Source organism: Apium graveolens, chromosome 5, assembly GCF_009905375.1.
Source record: "Apium graveolens cultivar Ventura chromosome 5, ASM990537v1, whole genome shotgun sequence".
Classification (NCBI taxonomy): domain Eukaryota; kingdom Viridiplantae; phylum Streptophyta; class Magnoliopsida; order Apiales; family Apiaceae; genus Apium; species Apium graveolens.
In genome coordinates this window covers 97,884,258-97,890,467 of record NC_133651.1, presented here as the reverse complement: position 1 = coordinate 97,890,467, position 6,210 = coordinate 97,884,258, and the positions used below count along the sequence as shown (strand labels likewise).

The 6,210-nt window shown below is 33.5% G+C and overlaps 1 non-coding gene across 1 annotated transcript; it reads left to right on the top strand.

The window, feature by feature from the left end:
- The first annotated feature begins 2,141 nt into the window (after window positions 1-2,141).
- LOC141663083 (small nucleolar RNA R71) lies at window positions 2,142-2,248 on the top strand. Its single transcript, XR_012551168.1, has one exon. It is a non-coding gene; the product is annotated as a small nucleolar RNA R71 (small nucleolar RNA).
- The last annotated feature ends 3,962 nt before the right edge of the window (window positions 2,249-6,210 follow it).

Here is a 6,210-nt window from a genome sequence, read left to right as displayed (position 1 = left end):
TATGTATTATCTTGCGAGCTGTAAGGCTCACTCTTGCTTTATTTCTTCATCACACAACAACAGTTAGGAGAGATGGCCAGACTCCAGCAGACCCAGCGCAAGCGCGTGGGAAGCGTCCCGCGTCTTCCCGATGATGTTGTGGCTGCTATAGCTGCAGAGGTAGATCCATTGGTAGATCAGGCATTCTACTTTTGAGAATCAAATTATGTATAATTATAACTTGTGGCAGATAATGGCAATTAACTGTAAATTTATCAAGTAATCATTTTGGGTTGTAATAACTTTTAAATGGTGGATTCAAAGACTTGTACTTATTTCAATTTCATCTCTGAGACTATAACGGGTTGTGGTGTGTTAGTGTGGGGTCACAGCATAAGGTTATTATTATTAATTAAGTGAAGTGATATTGTGGAAAGAAAGACCGTGACGACCCGGATCCCCGACCCCGGATCTGGGGGTGTTACAGCAACCTCAGGCTGCCATCAACCACCACACACGATCCCTGAGTCGTGTTTTCCGGCCAAAACTCAAGAAACTCCGGTGAACTTCTGCAGTTTCCGACGATTCAATTTCAGGCCAAACCACGAACCGTTTGTGCTCGTTTTTACATGAAATCGATTACAAATTAAGTTCTAAACACATATCAACCATCAATACAACTTAATAACCCCTGGAACAGGATTTCGGTCACAACCGACTTAAAAATCCGGCCAAATTCCGATTCGCTAAAATCGTACATCAAAAATTACGTTCTAAGTGCAAATCAAAGCTAACAACATGTACAATCAAAACCCTAAACTTTCAAGAACCAAATATTCATAGAAATTACGGAGTTATGATTTGAAAATTAAGCATAAACCCTAATAATCGTGAATCAATATCCCGGTATCATTTATTCAATTAAACACCATGAATTGACTGTAAATCACATCAGGAAGCTATATCAGTCATCAAAACATCATAATAACCCTGAAATTAAAAAGCCCTAATTCGAACATAAACCCCGGAAATCGAAAATAAAAAACAACGAATTAAAACATGAAATTGATGCTAAAAACAAAAAGAACAGATGAAAACCTTCGATTTGGATACTTGAATCACTTGATTTGATGCAGTAATCTGTCCAAAATTACCGATTGAATTCTTGACCCGAATTTGTTCTTCCCGACCCGATTTCATATAATTTTGTGATTTTTCAGAATTTTAATTAATTAATTAATAATAATTAGGCTATTTATAGTAGTTAAATTAGTACTCCTAATTAAAAATAAGGTCCTAATTCTACATCTTTTAAAATCAATTGGCCCCTAATTTTATAATTTTTTAGTATTAAAATTTAATTTATAAATATTATATATATAATATATATGCCAAAATTTCCTAAAAATTGTGAATAATGCAAAAATACAAAGAAATGGTATAAATGAAAGTCCTATGATTTTATAAAAATAAAAATGTGATTTTTTTGGGGTTTTTAACATCCAATGGGGCCCGGAAAAGTCATTTTTCGCGAAACGAGAAAATTTGTAAAATACCTAGATGTTCAGAATAATGCGATGGTACAAGCCGTTTGATGAAAAATGAGGCCCATTATTTTATTTGAAATATCAGCTATAAAATCATGATTCGGGTCGTATAACTTTTGATATGAAAGCTATAAACGCAATATAAAATATTTGAAAAATACCCTGAAAATACGTGGACGATACAGAATGCACGTAACACATAACAATTAGGGTTTTTACAGCTAATTACATATAAATGACACATTAACACACATAATTTATTATAAATATGATATAATACAGACGTAATTTTTCCCAGACGTTACATGCACACAGCTCACAAACACTGGTTATCTGATTAACACCATAGTTAGCCAGAGAATCGATCATCATAGACAACGCTTTTAGTTGAGCAGTGATAGTCGTAGTTGTATCCACTTCCATAACTTCTGCTACCTTGCCCTATGACAATCTCTGGGTTGGATACTGATATTCATTAGCATCTATCATTTCAATAAGACCATAAGCTTCCTCATAACTTTTTGCCCATAATACTCCACCTGATGCTGCATCAAGCATGGGTCTAGATTGTGCTCCCAAACCACTGTAAAACAATTCATGATCATCCAATCAGGCATGCCATGATGAGGACACTTCCTAAGCATCTCCTTGCAGCGCTCCCGAGCTTCACATGGAGTTTCTCCCGATTACTGCGCAAATTGAGTAAGAGCATTCCTGAGTGCAGTTGTCTTCGCTATAGGGAAGAATTTAGTAAGAAACTTCTGAACAAGGTCTTCCCAAGTAGTAATAGAGCCTGGTGGTAGAGAATGCAACCAACACTTAGCTTTATCCCTCAGAGAGAATTGGAAAAGCCTCAGCTTAACAGCATCTTCAGAAACAGTTGTTGAATTTGAAAGTGTCGCAGATCTCGATAAAATCTCTAATGTGCATATAGGGATCTTCCGTTGGAGAACCCCCAAATTGGACTGAGTTCTGCACCCATTGAATTAGGCCAGGCTTGATCTCAAAGGTATTAGCTGCGATAGCTGTCCTGACAATGCTAGATTGAATGTCATTGATCTTGGGTTGAGAAAAATCCATCAACACTTTCGTTGGTGCTGCTAGATCTCCCATTGTAATGAGTACCTGAAACACAAACAAGTAAACCGTGAAAGTAAAAGAATCCGAGTTAGTGAACTTTAACGACCACTGATGTCAAGCACATAAACTAAAAATTAACACCGAGTCCTCGGTAGCGGTGCCAAAAAGTTGTTAGGACGAAAACACGCGCTAAAATTCACGCAAGTATACGAGTTCGCAAGTAGTATAAGATATAAATCAGATTCGCTCCCAGCGAGACTCTTTTTATTATGCAACAATGATATGGTTATGATCAATGCTAAGACAGTAACAAGTTGAAAATGATTTAACTAAGATTAGACTAACATGAAATTAACTAAGAGATTAAAAGTGATTGAATTAACTATATGAGACAAACATGGGATTTCAACTTCATTAAATACTTCATTCAAAGTCTTTGTTCTTAACCTTGGCATGCAATTATGATGACAACTAATCAGATAACATGAAACTAGTAAACACCAACTTTCGTTATACGAATACCCTACTACCAGACATCCACAAAAGAGATAGAAGCTGAATAGACACCACTTATGTCGAGTCCATATATGCCTATAGAATTTGACAACATAAAGGTTTAATGAACAAGTTATCTATCGTTATTACATAGGGAAAGTAAGATGGTTAAAATTACCTATGAATCATGCATAACAAATACATGAACCTATACTAGCATGGAAAGTTTTAAATCTCTATATTCATTGTCGCTTCAATAGAGATTAACACGCTGTCTTATATGTTAGCTACGCACATAAGACGAATAAGTACAACCAATACTAGGATATCAATCAATCACCACACACCAAGATATTGCAACAAATTAACTATAGAAATCTATAAGTAAATCCGTTAGAACCCCATGATAATGATTAGTTCATAACCGAACTCATCGTCACCATGATAATAAAAGAATGATAATAAACAATATAAGAGTACTAGGGTTTAAAGACAAATCAAAAACAAGCATCCAAAGTATCAACTATATTGAAGAATAAAAAAGTCTTCTTCTCCGTAGCCGTCTTGTGCTCTCTAGGTCTTCGTATTGCTCTCCCTTGGCTCCTTCTCGTTAAAAATGTTTTTTATTGGTATATATAAGCCCCTAGTGGGCTTGGACCCTCAAAATCATCAAATTATACTAAAATCAGGATTTTGGGGCAAAAAGGGCGGGGCGGCCGCGCTAAAATCAGCGCGGGCGCGCTGGTTTTTTGGCAGAAAGTCGGGGCGGCCGCGCTGGGTTTTTGGATTTTTCTGCTGATTCTTCTTTTGGCTATATGTTGAGTTCTGCTCGTCAGAACTAGGCGATTCAACTGCCAACGCGAAGCTAACGAGATTATCTACAACTTGAGAATAACCTAGGCTTCCAATTCTTAGCTATATTTAGCATTTTTCCTTGAAAAGCTCTTTTCTTTATTTAACTGATGCCTGAAATGAAATAACACAAAAATATATCAAAAATACCAACAACTTGAGTCCAAATAACCAACTTAAGCTTGTAATGAAGCGCTCTAAGTAGATATAAAATCCACATATCAGCATATAGTGGTGATAGGTATGTTTTAGTTAGAGAGAAAAGTTTCATTAATTTTCTAGGTGTGGACAATTTGTTGAGAGTAGATAGTGGTGTTAGGGTTATTATATTTCGAGAGAAGAGTTCCATTGATTTTCTAGGTATGGACAACTTGTTGAGAGCAGTTACAAAATAAAGTGTTGGGGATTTTTTGGTTCAAGAGAAGAACTCTATTGATTTTCTAGGCGTGTACAGCTTGTTGGGAGCAAATACAAACTCAAAATTTCTTGTTTTTCTTAATGTTGCTATCAAAGGAAATTATCATGGGGATAAAATTTAATGTTCTCAAGTTCTGTAATATATCTCATCTTTGTGTGTTGATCCTTCGATTCTACAAAACTCGTGGTCGAGATTTTTTCAAAGGAGAGGAGAATGATGCGGAGCATGACCTTAAGATATTCATATGCATTTATTATCAATTGAGGACAATTATTTTTTGAAGAAGCGGAGAATAATGCATGGGCATCATGTGCTGATATACTTGTTCTCATGAAGACAAACATGACTTTGGACTGATCTACATTCATTATTATTCGTGAGAACCAGTTGGACAATATTACAAGACCAATAGTCAGTTTTAATTATCAACATGGGTTGATCTATTTGATAGGGTCGATTATGATATATTAAGTAGATTTTATCTTACAAGTTTTTACCTTCCAATTGAAAAGGTTTTTCTTATTTCAAGCACATAAGATTTCATTTTCTACTTGAATTTATTTTTTATGTAATTGCCTATTTAGAATAGGTTCTTATGTAATTTCCTATTTTGGATTAGGTTTTTATGGGTTTTCAAGTTGGACTGAGATATTAGCTAACTAGCTGATTTTGAATCTGATTGAGATTCCTAATAGGTTTAGTTTATTGGATAGCTTATATATACCCCTATATTGTAATCTTTTGAGACAAAGAATTTGATGAGATTAAAATCGTGAGTTTATACTTGCAAACTTTGAAAATTGGTGGTTAATTCTTTTATACTTTCTTATCCATATTTCGTTTAGTTTATGGGTGATTAAATTCTTTAAGCAATATAAATAAACGATCTTTTAGTTTTGTTTCTTGGTGATTAAATTCTTTATAGAAGTAAGTTAAAGTTATTTTTTCCGTAACAGAAGTGATCTACATAGAAAATATATATTAGTCCCACATAGATAAAAAAATGGGAGTTCTGTTTATTTTATAAGAAAAAGTATAACGACTCGTGTATGTTCTTATATTTTAATATTTTAAAAGTGTAATAATTTATTAAATAATCAAATAAAAGGTGTATTGATTTTTGGCAGCAGTGTGTGGATTTTTATTATTTATCTGAGATCTATTGATATATGGTATGGATTTTGTGATTTATTATTGAGATATGTGGTTCTGTTATACTTATAAAAGTGATTTTATTATAGTTTTAATTCCATAAATATTTGGATTATTTCTAAAATTTGTTTTATAATTTTATAAGTTCGATAATTATTTTTGGGATTTTATAAAATTGATAAATTAATATTTTACTAATTATTTATCCTTAAATGATTTTCTGATTGTGTTTCTTTGTAAGATCCATATTTAATTCAAGAATTCTTCAAAAATCATGAAATTCATATTTTATTAAGTTTAAAATATTCCAGTAATTTTAAAATTACTTCAGAAATTTTCGGGATTAATTTTTCCCGCGCGTTGTTTTGTTTAATTGCTAAAAGCGGGAATAAACTATATTTCGGAAATTGTTTTAAAAATTTAGAAAATTATGTTTTTATGTACTCCGGGATATTTTTGACGTTTTAAAGTTATTTTGGTAATTTTCGGAAGTTGTTTTATGCGCAGCGTGGTCCCTAAATTACGAGTTAATACCGAACGGGGACACGTAACTATAATCGGATAAAAACAACACGTATCATAATTGTTGATACGTGTCAGCAGTTTAATCATTTGAGACATTGCTTTTTCTTTCTACCCTCTCGACTTTGTCTCTCTCGAATAATCTTGTCTCCTCTCTCTGTCTTT